The 19,191-nt window shown below is 45.8% G+C and overlaps 1 protein-coding gene and 1 non-coding gene across 2 annotated transcripts in view; both read left to right on the forward strand.

Moving 5' to 3' along the window:
• Positions 1-19,191, forward strand: part of LOC126195714 (uncharacterized) — a 586,112-nt gene that overhangs the window by 79,548 nt on the left and 487,373 nt on the right. The window lies entirely within an intron of this gene.
• Trnat-ugu (transfer RNA threonine (anticodon UGU)) lies at positions 18,953-19,027 on the forward strand. The gene has a single exon. It is a non-coding gene; the product is annotated as a tRNA-Thr (tRNA).

Here is a 19,191-nt window from a genome sequence, read left to right on the forward strand (position 1 = left end):
CAGTTTAGTTTTTAAGACTCTTTATTACGTCTCGTCCCTGAGATCATACAGCAGGGAAAATGAATTCTTTAAGTGACATTACAACTAACAACATTATAACAAACTGACTCAAAACATATCACCTTATTAAATAATATGAAGGGCGTTCAATAAGTAATGCAACACACCTTTTTTTCCTGCCAATTTCGATTGAAAAAAATGAAGAATTTATTGCGCGACATCGTGGAATATTCCCTCTTCAGCCACTGTAGTTTCGTAAAGTCCCGACAGGTGGCTGCGCTGTACATAGCCTTCAAAATGGCGTCTGTAACGGTGCTGCCCTCTAAGCACAGAGCTGTCATTGAGTTTCTTTTGGTGGAAAACCAGAGCGTTCCATACGTTCGTAGATGCTTGCAGAATGTCTGCTGATACCTGACAGTGAACAAAAGCATCGTGAGTCGTCGGGTGAGACCTCTGACATCATCGTAAATAGATCACGCAACTTGTCCGATCACTTCCGTGACGGCCGGCCTCACATAGCCGTGACTCCTGCAGTGTTGGAACGTGCGTACTCTCTTATTCTAGATGATCTACGGATCACAAATACCTCACTTCTCAACTGGACGCCTCTGTTGGTAGTGCTGACACACTCATCCACCAGTTTGGTATATTCAAAGGTGTGTAGCTGCTGGGTTCCTCGCTGCCTAACAGAAAACCATAAAGAGCAACGACAGACCATCTATTGGGAATTGCTTGCGCGTTATAGTACTGGTAGAGACAATCTTTTTGTCGAACATCGTCACAGGCGATGAAATATAGGTTAGAAACAGAAACGTAACGGCAATCGACTGAGTGACGTCACACCACCTCTCATCCGAAGAAAAAGTTCAAAGCCACAACCTCAGCCGGCGAAGTCGGTCTTCTGGGACTCTGAAGGGGCTATTCTACATCTACATCTGCATCCATACTCCGCAAGCCACCTGACGGTGTGTGGCGGAGGGTACCTTGAGGACCTCTATCGGTTCTCCCTTCTATTCCAGTTCCGTATTTGTTCGTGGAAAGAAAGATTGTCGGTATGCCTCTGTGTGGGCTCTAATCTCTTTGATTTTATCCTCATGGTCTCTTCGCGAGATATACGAAGGAGGGAGCAATATACTGCTTGACTCGTCGGTGAAGGTATGTTCTCGAAACTTCAACAAAAGCCCGTACCGAGCTACTGAGCGTCTGTCTTGCAGAGTCTTCCACTGGAGTCTATCTCCGTAACGCTTTCACGACTACTAAATCATCCTGTAACGAAGCGCGCTGCTCTCCGTTGGATCTTCTCTATCTCTTCTATCAACCCTATCTGGTACGGATCCCACACCGGTGAACAGTATTCAGGCAGTGGGCGAACAAGTGTACTGTAACCTACTTCCTTTGTTTTGGGACTGCATTTCCTTAGGATTCTTTCAATGAATCTCAGTCTAGCATCTGCTTTACCTACGATTAATTTTATATGGTCATTCCATTTTAAATCACTCCTAATGCCTACTTCCAGATAATTTATGGAATTAACTGCTTCTAGTTGCTGACCTGCTAGATTGTAGCTAAATGATAAAGGATCTTTCTTTCTATGAATTCGCAGCACATTACACTTTTATACCTTGAGATTCAATTGCCATTCCCTGCACCATGCGTCAGCTCGTTGCAGATCCTCCTGCATTTCAGTACAGTTTTCCGTTGTTACAACCGCTCGATATACTACAGTATCATCCGCAAAAAGCCCCAGTGAACTTCCGATGTTATCCACAAGGTCATTTATGTACACTCCTGGAAATTGAAATAAGAACACCGTGAATTCATTGTCCCAGGAAGGGGAAAGTTTATTGACACATTCCTGGGATCAGATACATCACATGATCACACTGACAGAACCACAGGCACATAGACACAGGCAACAGAGCATGCACAATGTCGGCACTAGTACAGTGTATATCCACCTTTCGCAGCAATGCAGGCTGCTATTCTCCCATGGAGACGATCGTAGAGATGCTGGATGTAGTCCTGTGGAACGGCTTGCCATGCCATTTCCACCTGGCGCCTCAGTTGGACCAGCGTTCGTGCTGGACGTGCAGACCGCGTGAGACGACGCTTCATCCAGTCCCAAACATGCTCAATGGGGGACAGATCCGGAGATCTTGCCGGCCAGGGTAGTTGACTTACACCTTCAAGAGCACGTTGGGTGGCACGGGATACATGCGGACGTGCATTGTCCTGTTGGAACAGCAAGTTCCCTTGCCGGTCTAGGAATGGTAGGACGATGGGTTCGATGACGGTTTGGATGTACCGTGCACTATTCAGTGTCCCCTCGACGATCACCAGTGGTGTACGGCCAGTGTAGGAGATCGCTCCCCACACCATGATGCCGGGTGTTGGCCCTGTGTGCCTCGGTCGTATGCACTCCTGATTGTGGCGCTCACCTGCACGGCGCCAAACACGCATACGACCATCATTGGCACCAAGGCAGAAGCGACTCTCATCGCTGAAGACGACACGTCTCCATTCGTCCCTCCATTCACGCCTGTCGCGACACCACTGGAGGCGGGCTGCACGATGTTGGGGCGTGAGCGGAAGACGGCCTAACGGTGTGCGGGACCGTAGCCCAGCTTCATGGAGACGGTTGCGAATGGTCCTCGCCGATACCCCAGGAGCAACAGTGTCCCTAATTTGCTGGGAAGTGGCGGTGCGGTCCCCTACGGCACTGCGTAGGATCCTACGGTCTTGGCGTGCATCCGTGCGTCGCTGCGGTCCGGTCCCAGGTCGACGGGCACGTGCACCTTCCGCCGACCACTGGCGACAACATCGATGTACTGTGGAGACCTCACGCCCCACGTGTTGAGCAATTCGGCGGTACGTCCACCCGGCCTCCCGCATGCCCACTATACGCCCTCGCTCAAAGTCCGTCAACTGCACATACGGTTCACGTCCACGCTGTCGCGGCATGCCACCAGTGTTAAAGACTGCGATGGAGCTCCGTATGCCACGGCAAACTGGCTGACACTGACGGCGGCGGTGCACAAATGCTGCGCAGCTAGTGCCATTCGACGGCCAACACCGCGGTTCCTGGTGTGTCCGCTGTGCCGTGCGTGTGATCATTGCTTGTACAGCCCTCTCGCAGTGTCCGGAGCAAGTATGGTGGGTCTGACACACCGGTGTCAATGTGTTCTTTTTTCCATTTCCAGGAGTGTATATTGTAAACAGCAACGATCCTACTACACACCCCTGCGGCACACCTGAAATCTTACTTCGGAAGACTTCTCTCCACTGAGAATGACATGTTGCGTTCTGTTATCTAGGAACTCTTCAATCCAATCACACAATTGGTCTGATAATCCATATGCTCTTACTTTGTTCATTAAACGACTGTGGAGAACTGTATCGAACGCCTTGCAGAAGTCAAGAAACAGGGTATCTCCCTGGGAACCCGTGTCTATGGCCCTCTGAGTCTCGTGGACGGATAGCGTGAGCTGGGTTTCACTCGATCGTCTTTTTCGAAACCCATGCTGATTCCTACGGAGTAGATTTCTAGTCTCCAGAAAAATCATTATACTCGAACACAATATGTGTTCCAAAATTCAACAAAAACTGGTTCAAATTGCTCTGAGCACTATGGGACTTAACATCTGAAGTCATCAGTCCCCTAGACTTACAGGTACTTAAACCTAACCAACATGACATCACACACATCCATGCCCGAGGCAGGATTCGAACCTGCGACCGTAGCGGTCGCGCGGTTCCAGACTGAAGCGCCTATAACCGCTCGGCCACACCAGCCGGCCAAAATTCTACAACTGATAGACGTTAGAGACATAGGTCTATAGTTCGGCACATCTGTTTGACGTCCCTTCTTGAAAACGGAGATGACCTGTGCCCTTTTCCAATCTTTTGGAACGCTACGCTCTTCTAGAGACCTACGGTACACCGCTGCAAGAAGGGGGGCGCGTACTCCGCGTAAAATCGAACTGGTATCCCATAAGGTCCAGCGGCCTTTGATATCCTCCCTCATCATGCAATTATCATCTCTGAGGTGTATTGTGCTACAATAAGGAAACTGAATAAACGACTTCAGCGCGTTTTTACCTCAAAAATGTATACAAACTTCTCCCTCTCCGTGTCAACGCAAGACCTTACAAAAAAATGGTTCAAATGGCTCTGAGCACTATGGGACTCAACTGCTGAGGTCATTAGTCCCCTAGAACTTAGAACTAGTTAAACCTAACTAACCTAAGGACATCACAAACAGCCATGCCCGAGGCAGGATTCGAACCTGCGACCGTAGCGGTCTTGCGGTTCCAGACTGCAGCGCCTTTAACCGCACGGCCACTTCGGCCGGCAAGACCTTACACAAGTCTGCACACCCGAGAGGAGCTAACAAAATTTCATTGGACTTTTCTTCCTCATCCACTCTGCACCATGGATCTAGCACTTTCCGACTTCCTTATGTTTGGCCTAATGAAGGCTGCACTCCCCGGGACGCAGGATGTTGTGGATGATACGGAGGCTACTGACGCAGCAATACATTGGCTCCGCCATCGACCAGTGGAATAGTACCGTGCGGGCATACAAGACCTTCCCAGTACGGTGTCGGAAGGCCGTCGCATTGAACGGAGATCATGTTTAAAAAATAGGGCTTCGTAGCCGAAAGAGTGGTTAATAATAAATGTATTGCGTTACTTATTTAAAGCTCTCGTACTATAATATGTCATATCGGAATGAAATGGTGTCCTTTCCAGGAATTCACATTCCAAAATCATAAATTCGCAGCCTGAATAGCCTTGTCATCTGCCGCTCTCAAGTTGTCGAACGTGCACGCTTTATCCAACTTTTGGTGGATTTGCAGTTAGGGTAAATCTTGCAGTTCGCCAGATTCACAGTGTTCATTAGTGTAGCCCCATTTCTTGACAATTTTCTTTACAAGGGGATACGCCGGTCCGTAGGTGATTCAGCACTTTCCAAATGGTATTCCGGAGTTCGAAACGTACAGAAAAATTCCTGTTTCGGATTATTATATGGATCTGTTGGAGACGAGTGCGGCCGCAGTGTTACTCAGCGTCTATCGGATGATGATGGGGTTGATATCAGAGGCTGAGGACTGTGTCCAAATATATTGTGTATAAGATCCGTCTCTTGCTTTTCTTTTTCGACCTCTGCAGCCATTCTCTTTCCTTCTGGACAAGCTACACTCATAAGTTGGTATATTTTATTACCTCAGGTAGGACAAAAACATACTGTACTGATAAGTCCTTTCTCATTCAGGGCTACATCTGCTTATTTTTCATGAGCAGTGTTTCTCAGGACTGAGGATACATACTGCAGTGTGAAAAAACACGAAGACAAAGCAGTCGTACAAAGAACTATGGGTTATGGTACCCATCTACTGTTGGACAGCTTTTGTAATATGTGCATAATTCCTTTTTGTTTTCCTCTCACAGTGTTGCATATTCGTAAGGGTGCGGTCAAGTTTCACTCCCTAATATTTCAGGTTAGCACGTTTTGAAAAGTTATATCCATTCCATCTACACTCCTGGAAATGGAAAAACGAACACATTGACACCGGTGTGTCAGACCCACCATACTTGCTCCGGACACTGCGAGAGGGCTGTACAAGCAATGATCACACGCACGGCACAGCGGACACACCAGGAACCGCGGTGTTGGCCGTCGAATGGCGCTAGCTGCGCAGCATTTGTGCACCGCCGCCGTCAGTGTCAGCCAGTTTGCCGTGGCATACGGAGCTCCATCGCAGTCTTTAACACTGGTGGCATGCCGCGACAGCGTGGACGTGAACCGTATGTGCAGTTGACGGACTTTGAGCGAGGGCGTATAGTGGGCATGCGGGAGGCCGGGTGGACGTACCGCCGAATTGCTCAACACGTGGGGCGTGAGGTCTCCACAGTACATCGATGTTGTCGCCAGTGGTCGGCGGAAGGTGCACGTGCCCGTCGACCTGGGACCGGACCGCAGCGACGCACGGATGCACGCCAAGACCGTAGGATCCTACGCAGTGCCGTAGGGGACCGCACCGCCACTTCCCAGCAAATTAGGGACACTGTTGCTCCTGGGGTATCGGCGAGGACCATTCGCAACCGTCTCCATGAAGCTGGGCTACGGTCCCGCACACCGTTAGGCCGTCTTCCGCTCACGCCCCAACATCGTGCAGCCCGCCTCCAGTGGTGTCGCGACAGGCGTGAATGGAGGGACGAATGGAGACGTGTCGTCTTCAGCGATGAGAGTCGCTTCTGCCTTGGTGCCAATGATGGTCGTATGCGTGTTTGGCGCCGTGCAGGTGAGCGCCACAATCAGGAGTGCATACGACCGAGGCACACAGGGCCAACACCCGGCATCATGGTGTGGGGAGCGATCTCCTACACTGGCCGTACACCACTGGTGATCGTCGAGGGGACACTGAATAGTGCACGGTACATCCAAACCGTTCGAACCCATCGTTCTACCATTCCTAGACCGGCAAGGGAACTTGCTGTTCCAACAGGACAATGCACGTCCGCATGTATCCCGTGCCACCCAACGTGCTCTAGAAGGTGTAAGTCAACTACCCTGGCCAGCAAGATCTCCGGATCTGTCCCCCATTGAGCATGTTTGGGACTGAATGAAGCGTCGTCTCACGCGGTCTGCACGTCCAGCACGAACGCTGGTCCAACTGAGGCGCCAGGTGGAAATGGCATGGCAAGCCGTTCCACAGGACTACATCCAGCATCTCTACGATCGTCTCCATGGGAGAATAGCAGCCTGCATTGCTGCGAAAGGTGGATATACACTGTACTAGTGCCGACATTGTGCATGCTCTGTTGCCTGTGTCTATGTGCCTGTGGTTCTGTCAGTGTGATCATGTGATGTATCTGACCCCAGGAATGTGTCAGTAAAGTTTCCCCTTCCTGGGACAATGAATTCACGGTGTTCTTATTTCAATTTCCAGGAGTGTACACACCACAACCGCTTGAAGTTCATGGGACGGCAGATTAATTAGCGAGACTGTTCGAAACGGTCTATTCACTTACGCAGCCGGCGAAGAAATAACGCTGTGAAATCTTCAGTGCTAGCAGCGTATCTCATTTTGTAAAGCCCCTTCGTGAAAGATATACAAGCTCTAAGTGGATGTTCACCAAGTGGGGTCGTGGTGCAATGTTCTGCACGTAACACTATCCTTTCAATCAGCGACGCGAAAACGCACACACACACACATACACATACACGAAGGACGGAGTCCATACACACCGTACGCCGACAGCATGGGTGGGGGTGTAGTGGGGGGTGGTGGTGACGCGGGAAGGGGTGAGGAGGAAGGGTGGGGGGCGGCGAATGAGTCGCTGTGCTAATGAACGGGCGGTGTTTCACGTCACGTCCATTCTGCTAATCCACTAATTGGAAACTGAAATCCCGCACACTGCCGCGTCTCTACCAGGCTCTTTCATTTATCAACGTGTGAGTCGTAACCGAGAGTTCAGGAATATTTTCTGCCGACTCTGATCTTGCCGGCCTCTCAATCCAACAGACTCTGCTTATGATATTTCGCGTAATTTCCTTTTGCAGAGCTTGAAACAGGCGGAAATCTAAAGGCGTTTTCGTGTACGACTTGCCATAATTCTCAGTTCGTTGCAAAATTGCTACCCGATTCCTGGTAGCGAAAGGCAGAGAACTACAAGATGAAATCGATAATTTTTACATGACCGAGACACGTGTAACAGAAAAACATACATCGCAACGCCAGAAAAAAATATCAGACCACCATCACATCATCTTGTCTATCGTAGTGCTCAAATATTTATCCACACCAGGTCCTTATCATGCACAGCGCCGACATTGTTACGTGGCAGTTCGCGGCATATTGTTTAAGATTGGAAGAATTTTGAGGAGTTTAACATCAAGGGTGTGTTCCGTCCACCTTCCAAGATTAGGGCACTACTCGGCTCTGTGAAAGATGGTTTTGGGCTTAGGAAGCCTGGCATATATAAAATTCCGTAGCGACATCTCAGTTTTTGTAAAATAAGACTGACATTAATTTTACAAAAGCTGAGATGTCGCTACTGGAGAAAGGCTTAAAGTATAATGTCATGCCTCAGGTATCCAGGTATCTTGTTGATTTAAAATCAGGCCTAGACAGTGTAAAAATCGACAGTTCCCGTCAGACTATAGTAGCACGTGATGTTTGTAATATTGTCAGCAAAAACCTAAACAATTCTCGTAATATTGTTAATTCTGGTAACAAACTAATTAAAACTATAAATACCAAGCTTGTAGAAGAAGACGCTTTGGTAACGAAGGCAGATAAGGGTAATACCATTGTCATTGCTAGCAAACAAGAATATGTTGCAAAACCTCTACAGTTCTTTCAGGGAAACGTTATTTCCAAGCTACGTTAGGACCCCACACCACCTTTGCAGAAAGAAGTCAGAACCACTATTATCGATGCCAAAGCTGTTCTTAAACCTTTCCATAAAAAGCAGTTAATCAACGTGAATCCGCTACCGCCTAAGTTACGAGCTTAGTTTAAAGTTCATAAAAAAAGGCCATCCGATCCGCCCAATTTCCAATAGTACGAACAGTGGATATCACAACTTAGCCAAATTCTTGCAAGATATATTGAAAAAAATCTTTCGTTTTCCATAGCAATTTTTCTGTTTCTAATAGTCAAGATTTAGTTAGTAAAATTAAAGACGTTCACTGTGATAGAAATACGAAATTAATTTCATTTGACTTTAAAAATCTTTACACAAATGTTCGGGTACTTGAAGCCTTCGACATAGTAGAAAATAATTTACGTTCTTTCAAAAAATATTTATCTGATGGACAAATCACCGACTTCATGAACTTACTTCGTATTATAGTAAAATACAGTTATTTTGAATTTAATTGGAAAATATATCAGCAATTAGACGACGTTTCAAAGAGGAACACCTTAGCAGGAATCCTTGCAGATGTGTTCATTAATTCTTTAGAAATAAAATTTTTCAGTAATTTTTCAGCGTCAGCTGTAGGCATTCTTTCATGCGCTAGATACGTCGATGATGTGAGCTTCAATATCTTCCGCAAAGAAACGACTTCTGATCAAATTATTCCACTCACGTCAGTACACCCGCATTCTCATATGATGGCCTTTTTTCATTCAGCTATTCACAGAGCCATTTCCACACCCCTATATTCTGAAAATCTCAATTCTGAAATCAATCTGATTAAAACTGTGGCTGCCAATAATCCTTCTAAAGTAGATAATATTTTTAGTAGGAAAACCAATAAGAGAATCACTGCCCTAGGCCTTTCTAGTAACGAACCTAATGAAAAGAAAAATAATTTTCTCCATGCCATTTCTGGGTCCAATTTCTTACAGACTACAGCGTTTACATCAAAATAAATAGAGTAGCCTTCTCCACGAATAATTCTTTAAAAAGTAATATCATACATAACTTGAAACCTTCGCTTTCCCCTCTGCACAATTCTGGTGTCTATAAAATTATTTGCGGCAATTGTCCTGCCTATTACATAGGCCAAACAGATCGAGTTATTGCGACAAGATTCAAGGAACACCTTCTCGGCAAAAAAGAAACCAATGTTCACAGTTCAACTTTCGCTGACCATTTGTTAATCACAGGGCATAATCGTAAAGATGTAAAAGACGTCCAGATCTTGCACTCGGAGAAAAAAGGTTTTAAGCTTAACATCCTAGAAGAGCTAGAGATTTTTAAACACCTATCTCTGAGAGACGGTCCCATTCTAACCGAACAGCTGCAATTACACAACAAAAACATTTTTCAAGGTATAGAGCCGCTAATTAAAAATGGTCTGAATGGCGATACTCTCCTCAATGTAGACTCTTAAACGTCGTTTTCCTTTCCAGTTGCACATTTTTTATGTACATTTGAGCTATATTTCATTTAAAAAATAAGACCATTACGGTGTGCTGTAATTTTCATGCACTGATTCCTGTTATTGCCTGTAATGTTAAATTGTCTATACAGTGCCTCAGTTGCTCTTGTCTGTAATTCCATCACTTCTTGCTAGATGGCGCGAATCTGTTTTCGTGTCCAACTCGTGGCTGCCTTTGCCTGTTAGCCGTCTAGTCTGACAGTAGCGGCGGTTTGATGCAGTTGTTTGGCTCTAGGCGACCTTGTGACTGCCATTGTATTTCGCTGGAACATTTTGTTTAAATTGACAAACATATTACATTTTTACAGTTTAATTTTTATTCTTGCGATTATTTCAATTTGACAAGAGCTTTTTTGCTCAGATGTTTTTCACCTATGTGTGATTACATGTTAAGTAGATTGCTTGTACAGTATTAATCCTATTAATTATATTGTATTATTGAGCCACGTCATTATATTTTCTAGGTAATCCTATGTAATTTTTATTCTAATGAAGATCGCCTTACAGCTGTCGAAACCATGGTCAATTTGTCAACAATTTTATGCAGCCGAGGTGTCTATACGTACATGCTGTAATTAAGTTAACGTACGGTTGCTGGACTTCAGCCTATAACAATGTTTAAAATTTCAAGAGCCATTATTGTTCGACTAAGGTATTGACGATAGGTAACTGGTAGTAGTAACAACCGTAAAATACGCAGCACAAACCGTCCGGAGCGACCTAAAGTGCAACGACCACATAAAACCGGGCTGAAATTCATTGAGTAAATGGTCAGTTATTTTTGAAAAATGAGTGGTAGCTAGTTTTCTGAATATTACTGCAGGCCGTTGGAGTTTTAAATTAGCAAGGAACCCTGATCTGAATTAAGCGGAACGGAAATGCTCCCTTTGATCGAAACTGACTACACATGGGGATGGTTTGGATTATCTGAACATAAAACCGTTTTACAACCTTTTCTGTTAGTCTTTTCATGAGGAGCCGCTGTTTGAAGGCGGAGAGGAAGTGACTAGAGGTAGAACTGTTCTTGCCAAAAGGATTTTATGAATTCACGAAATTTATTGTTGGGCACGACATAACACTTTGTATAAACAATGTAACTTTGAACACATAATAAGATCCCAGTCCCTCATTGAGACAAATTACTGGAAGGAAATTAATTGCAAAGGAGGAACAAGCTTATGAGAGGACGAGGAAGACGGTGGTCAGATAACGGGGAAGCGGAAGACAATCTTGCATTAATATTTTGTCTGATTCACACACGACTCAAAACAGGCATGAGACGTTATATTCCCCTAGCATAGGAACTACATGAGTGGAGAGAGGAGCCCACCAGTTCCGAAGCTTCGATATGTGGCAGTGAAGCTGCACGCGTAACGGTGCTTCAAATGTAAAATACGCTCCCATAATGCACAAGTTAAATCGCAAAATAGTAGCTTTTACACTCAATTGATTGCTGAGACCAATGTGCTCGCATGGCAAATTCATTATTATTGTTCAGAAGTGGTCCACAGACACGAATTTAAGATTATTCAGAGACACTGAAAATAAATCCAATCGAGATGGCACTTCTAGCAGAATTAACATGATGCACTGCTAACTGCACATGGCCACCCCAACCGCGAACAAAGCCAACAGCTTATCCACATGTTTCTGTCGTAAATTAATTTTGTCGATTCACTACAACGAAATTCTCCTATTTAGAAACACTTGACCGCACTAAGAGAATTACAACACCTTATCTCTGTTCCAGAGGAACAACAGGTCTTACCATTTGAGCGCCAGGATCACAACTCATCGTGTTATGACTTTTTTTTAATTTCTTTACAGGATTTGGGGCCCCAAACAGCAGCTGTTGGAGAAGCGGGAGCACTGATCTGTCAAGAAGAGAATGTGCCCGAATGTTCTAGAGAGAGCTACCAATGTCACAAAGTGGGAAACGCTCTGATTCATGAGTAAAAAAAAAATTAGGAGACTCCTTTGGAAAGCTAACAGATTTGACATTACAGCACAGACTACCTAAGACAACCTTTGTTTCCCTCTCTAGTCAATTTCAGGCGCACAAGTTCGCAGACATTAAAACTAACCAGAGATTATCTGTGGGACTGGAGAGCACGGGAATGGAAGCTGCTCGATACATGAAATACTGTACATGGCCACTCACAAACTGCGCATTCCCTTCACGGTACGTAAAAACACGAAAAAAAACATTTGTGGTGTTTACATATAAATATTAATTAAATCACTAAATATGGATATAGACCATTTCGATTATAAGCGGCTTTTAATCTTCCAATATCACGACCGATTTTGCGCTAATGGACGCTCATCGTCAGGTGCAATATTAATGAAAACAAAAAACAAATGACGCTACGAATTTTTATTCAAATGGTTCAAATGGCTCTGAGCACTACGGGACTTAACTTCTGAGGTCATCAGTCCCATAGAACTTAGAACTACTTAAACCTAACCAACCTAGGGACATCACACACATCCATGCCCGAGGCAGGATTCGAACCTGCGACCGTAGCGGTCGCGCGGTTCCAGACTGTAGCGCCTAGAACCGCTGGGTCACTCCGGTTGGCGAATTTTTATTACAAATGCTTACAAGCATAAGGCAATAGGTACTAACAAGTACTATCTTAGCTAAAATTCTATCTGAGGTCGGACTAGTTGCTGTGAAAAAAATAAGAAGCGCCGCAAAACAGTGACGATTGGGGAACCAAGAACTAAAATAGAGCCTGTGTAGATGGAAAGGCATAATATTGAATAACATATTGAAACTTACATGTTCCTACCCCGAATACGAATCAGCCTTTCAGTTGTAAGAATCTTAAAGAAATATAAGTCATCCACTCTTTGGTTTACAAAAGACTTGCTCGATTAATTTTTGAGTATTACTTATCAGTGCGAAGTCTGATCAAGAGAAGAGACAGAGATCGAATGAACAGCGGCGCGTTTCGTCGCTTTTAATAGTTTAGCAGGCGTGAGAGGTTTATGAAGATGCCAAAAAAACTCCAGTGACAGTCGCTAAGAGAGAGGCGTAGTGTGTAACTGTTGAAATTCCAAGAGCGTACGTTCGAAGATGAGGCGACCACGACGAAAAAATTAGAGAAATTAGAGCTCATACAGAAGCTTATCAACGGTCGCCCTTCCCACATAACTTCTCGAGTAGTACAGAAAATGGGGAAAATGATGCTAGTACCAGAATTACTCTCTGCCATACCTCGTAAGGTGAAATGCAAATAAAGATGTACAGGTCGATCTCAAAAAATCATTTTTCCAGGATTTACTGTTAGCGTCAGTCTCTGTTAGCATATCCACTACAAACTGTGCCTAGGTTTGTCCATCGGGTTTAGTGACTGAAAAACTAGAGATAAAGACATGGATTCTGAGGTAAGATGCATTTTCTTCCCTCTGGCCACAATAAGCAGCGATTTCCTCGGTCTCGTTTGCCATAACTCCACAACTTTGGCGTCTTAAACAAATGGACGACCCGTCACCTGTTTATGGAGTGCAGTACCCGTTTCCGTAAAGGAAGTGTCAAGTCCAAATGGTTGATAGGGATCGTGTTTCCCTTCTATACCGTTTGATAAGGTTTCCTTGCACTTGGGTATTATATAAAGTTTTCTCCCGTGGCGTTCACATTTTTATCACATCGGTGGCACCTGTATAGTTTTGAAGTTGTTAGTACAAATTTCAACTGATGCGCACCCTATATTTCTATTCAAACCAGTGCAAAACAACTGCTCCATAGTCAGTTGGTACAGTGAGACATGTATACTATCACGGCATCAATCTCATGGATAGTTAATTGGCAGTAACATAGTTAATTAAGTGCACTGATTTTGAACGTTTGTTCTGTCTTATAAGGCCTGTCGCTTGATGTTTATGACCCTGTAAATAACAGTTTTACTTTTATTTCCGCAACGAATTTAATTTTTGGTTCATCTGATTTGACTGCAAAATGAAAAATTAATGAAATACACTCATGCTCATAAATTGAGGATAATGCTAATACATGGTGAAACAACGCTCTGGCGAGCGGTTTGCGGGCTTAAATCACCTTGGGGTATGACCATGTGGTGCATTTGACCTGCGGTCGTCGCACGGTGGCGCTGGTAGCGGTCCACATACGCAGAGGTCTGTTGGTGCACGTCAGAGTACGGTTCAGCGAGTAAGTGTGCAGACGTTTGCTAATGGTGACTATGTGTTGAAAATGACTCAAAGAACACATACTGATGACATTATGAGGGTGGAATACTGGGCCGACTGGAGGCTGGTCAAACAGCAGGTCGTAGCACGGACCCTCCGTGTGCCACAAAGTGTGATCTCAAGATTATGGCAACGATTCCACCAGACAGGAAACGTGTCCGGGCGCTACAGTACGGGACGTCCGCAGTTTACAACACCACAAGAAGACCGATATCTCACCATCAGTGGCCGCAGACAGCCACGGAGTACTGCAGGTAGCCTTGCTCGGGACCTTACCGCAGCCACTGGAACAGTTGTCTCTAGACACACAGTCTACAGACGACTGAACGACGAGGTTTATTCACCCGGAGACCTGCAAGGTACATTCCACTGACCCCTGGTCACAGGAGAGCCCGTAAAGCCTCTTGTCAAGAACACAGTACATGGTCATTGGAATAGTGGTCCCAGGTTATGTTCACGGACGACTCCAGTTATAATCTGAACGGTGATTATCTCCGGGTTTTCATCTGGCGTGAACCAGGAACCAGATACCACCCCCTTAATATCCTTGAAAGGGACCTGTATGGAGGTCGTGGTTTGATGGTGTGGGGTGGGATTATGATTTGGTGCACGTACACTCCTGCATATCTGTGGCAGAGGATCTGTAACAGGTCAGATGTATCGTGACGTCATTTTGCACCAGTATGTCCGCCTTTTCAGGGGGGCAGTGGGTCCCACCTTATAATAACGCACGGCCCCACCGAACTGCCATCGTGGAGGAGTACCTGGAAACAGAAGATATAAGGCGAATGGAGTGGCCTGCCATCTCTCCAGACCTAAACCCCATCGAGCACGTCTGCGATGCTCTCGGTCGACGTATCGCTGCACGTCTTCAAACCCCTACCACACTTCAGGAGCTCCGACAGGCACTGGTGCGAGAATGGGAGGCTACACCCCGTCAGCTGCTCGACCACCTGATCCGGAGTATTCCAACCCGTTGTGCGGCCTGTATACGTGTGCATGGTGATCATATCCCATATTGATGTCGGGGTACATACGCAGGAAACAGTGGCGTTTTGTACCAAATTTATTTCGGGACGGTTTTCTCAACTTATCACCAATACCGTGGTCTTACAGAACTGTGTCGTGTGTGTTCCCTATGTGCCTATGCTGTTAGCGCCAGTTTTGTGTAGTGCCATGTTGTGTGACAACACATTCTGCAATTATCCTTCATTTATGAGCATGAGTGTAGTTTGCTTCATGTAATATTTAACTTGAGCACTGATTCCCACACTCTTTATGTTAAAAATGTGTCTTCATTCGCCTTGTACACTTAAAGATAAGGTTTCCAGAGCATGCCAATAATGTGCACTGTTTTACCTTCAAGATGGAGACGAAGCCTAGTTGAATTGTCGCTCCTTGTGGGAAAATGGTTAAATGAAAGAAGACGCCCACAATTATTCGTTTTTCAGTTACAAATTATTAATTTTCACTTCAAATGTTAATAAGTAAAGCTAGTTCTGATTACTCCACTTGGGTTAATCACGTTAGAGACTTTGGCAAATACAATTGTTCACTATTTTACATGCCGTAATTGCGTCTTCTTGCACCCTCGATATTCTGTCCCAAATGTTCATTTTCTCAATGTTTCGCGCACACTCGCACAACTTCAGTCGTCGACCCCTTCAACACTACCACCGTTTGACCCACACTAAGTTGGCGTCGCTCCGCTCGGGTGCGTCCACCAGCGTCGTAAGCCGTACTCGCGTGAAGAGCCCGCAGACGTCGTCAGTAGCAAAGCAACAAAACACACACCTTTCACGTGAGCGTAATGCTCTGGAAAATTTCTTTTCTTTACGGTACATCCAGAATAAACGGCTGCATCAAAACGGCACTGATATCAGGAGCAAATTTAGATATCCATTTATATACAGGCTGATTCAAAAGTAATAGTACACATATTGTGGGAGTAACGTATGGATCGAAAAAAGAGTACAGTGTTAAATAAAGTTCTGTCTCAAAGTTTTGTCATTTGGGTAGGCGTTACATCATGGCCCAGCATAGGTTTTTAACGTGTCGTGTTCGCCTGCATATCGATTGATTGCTGTTGCTTCGTACACGTCTCTACACCGCTCCGCTGATTCTGGCACGAAATATCTTTGTTTAATAGACTTCGGTGTGGCCTGTTACACTCTATGGCCGGCCGCGGTGGTCTAGCGGTTCTAGGCGCGCAGTCCGGAACCGCGCGACTGCTACGGTCGCAGGTTCGAATCCTGCCTCGGGCATGGATGTGTGTGATGTCCTTAGGTTAGTTAGGTTTAAGTAGTTCTAAGTTCTAGGGGACTGATGACCACAGATGTTAAGTCCCATAGTGCTCAGAACCATTTGAACCATTTTGAACACTCTATGGCACTGTTGTAGTGTAGCGGCACCAGTCGTACTACTTACATTCATTCTGTCGTTGTGCCCCCTACGGTACGATGACCTACTCAAACGATGAATACGCGGACATCCACCTCCTTTACGGAGCAGGAGAAGGCATTGCACGAACGCCAAGACGACGGTATACGGAAATGTTTCCAAACACAAGAATACCAAATCATGAGACTTTCCCAGCTGTGGATGGGCATGTAACGGATTAGGTGAGCCTCAAATGGTTGGTGTGGGTGTTGAGAACATCATGGAAATAGTGCATAAAGATCCGACCATAAGTATCCGCCAACTGCTCCGGAGACAGCAATTCCAGCCATTTTCTGTGCAGATGGTGCAGAAGCTGACAGCCGTAGACTACCCTAGACGTCACGATTTCTGTCTATGGTTACTCAGGCCCCATGCTGCTGATCCACTGTGAGGTCATCGTGTAGTGTTTACGAATGAGAGCCTCTATATGCATGCGGGTATCGTGAACGCTCAATAGATCTATGCGTGGGCGTGCGGAATGTCTCGCTTAATTACAGACGAGGATATCAAATCGCTTTGAAGCACATCTGGTGTGGTATAGTGAACAATCAGTTACTCCGACCGCATGTTATTCCACAGCGCCTGAGTGGCAGAATGTCTCGACAGTGCTTCATTATGTCCCATTCGCTACACGAACCAACTTACGGTTTATGAAAGACAGTACCGCTGCACATTTCGGTTGGGAGTCAAGAGTGTATCTCAGCGTTCCGCATCCTGGTAATTTGATAGGTCGTGCAGGACCAGTTGGTTGGCCCACCAGATCTCTGGATCTTAACCCCCTGGACTTCTACCTTTGGGGCCGCCTCAAGGAGATGGTGCATGGTGACTCGTGTATAGTGTTCCAACTGAGAATGTAGCACAACTACAGCAGAGAATTGAAAATGGCTGTGCAACTGTGTGGAATGAGTTGAAGGGAGCCGAGAGTGGTAAGACGTCGAGGACGGCACTATCTTCGTCTATGTGAAAATCATTTTGAACATGCTCTGTGGTAAACGTACAGTATACAGTTGTGTTGAATTTTGAGCCCTTATAATGTCGTTGCTTTCTGAGCAGAATTAATTTTTGTTCCCAGAATGAGATTTTCACTCTGCAGCGGAGTGTGCGCTGGTATGAAACTTCCTGGCAGATTAAAACTGTATGTCGGACCGAGACTCGAACCCGGGACCTTTGCCTTTCACGGTTCGTGAGTCGTGCTTGGGTAGCTCAGTTGGTAGAGCACTTGCCCGCGAAAGGCAAAGGTCCCGAGTTCGAGTCACGGTCCGGCACACAGTTTTAATGTGGCAGGAAGGTTCATATCAGCGCACACTCCGCTGCAGAGTGAAAATCTCATTCTGGAAACATCCCCCCCCCCCCCCCCCACGCCCCTCCAGGCTGTGGCTAAGCCATGTCTCCGCAATATCCATTCTTCCAGGAGTGCTACTTCTGCATGGTGTGCAGGAGAGCTTCTGTGAAGTCTGGAAGGTAGGAGACGAAGTACTGGAGGAATTAAAGTTTTAATTTTTGTTGTTTGTGTCGCGCTACTGTATTGAGTACCTCAGAAATAAAACAATTTCGGACAAAACTTTATTTAACACTTTCGAGTCCCGGTTGGGGCACACATTTTCAACATGTCCCGAATGAAGTGTATCAACGCCTGCTTGCAGCTTGGGTGTCTATTTAATTATCATTTCATTTCGAGCATAGCTGCATGGTCATCGACGGTAACTGTTCTTTCGGGAACAGATACTACCGTCATATATAGTTAAAAAACATGGGTTCCCGGCCTTTGACCTTCTTGTGCGAACGCACACGCTATGCCCGAACTCGTACGCTACTTGGTAGATTAATCTGCCACGAGTAATGAGTATGATGGGCAAACATCTATTAGGCGCACTACGAATGTAGTGTTGTGGACATGTTGGGAATGTGGATCTCACGGGGAGCGTGCAAGGGATAAGTCCCTGCAGACGCACTATCCTCTGTGCCCGCGGTGGCTCCGATGGATAGAGCGTCTGCCATGTAAGCAGGAGATCCCGGGTTCGAGTCCCGGTTGGGGCGCACATTTTCAACATGTTCCGAATGAAGTGTATCAACGCCTGCTTGCAGCTAGGGTGTCTATTTAATTATCATTTCATTTCGAGCAAAGCTGCATGGTCATCGACGGTAACTGTTCTTTCGGGAACAGATACTACCGTCATATATAGTTAAAAAACATGGGTTCCCGACCTTTGACCATCTTATGCGAACGCACACGCTATGCCCGAACTCGTACGGGACTTTGTAGATTAATCTGCCACGAGTAATGAGTATGATTGGCAAACATCTATTAGGCACACTACGAATGTAGTGTTGTGGACATGTTGGGAATGTGGATCTTACGGGGAGCGTGCAAGGGATAAGTCCCTGCAGACGCACTATCCTCTGTGCCCGCGGTGGCTCAGATGGATAGAGCGTCTGCCATGTAAGCAGGAGATCCCGGGTTCGAGTCCCGGTTGGGGCACACATTTTCAACATGTCCCGAATGAAGTGTATCAACGCCTGCTTGCAGCTTGGGTGTCTATTTAATTATCATTTCATTTCGAGCAAAGCTGCATGGTCATCGACGGTAACTGTTCTTTCGGGAACAGATACTACCGTCATATATAGTTAAAAAACATGGGTTCC

Source organism: Schistocerca nitens, chromosome 7, assembly GCF_023898315.1.
Source record: "Schistocerca nitens isolate TAMUIC-IGC-003100 chromosome 7, iqSchNite1.1, whole genome shotgun sequence".
In the NCBI taxonomy this organism is placed as follows: domain Eukaryota; kingdom Metazoa; phylum Arthropoda; class Insecta; order Orthoptera; family Acrididae; genus Schistocerca; species Schistocerca nitens.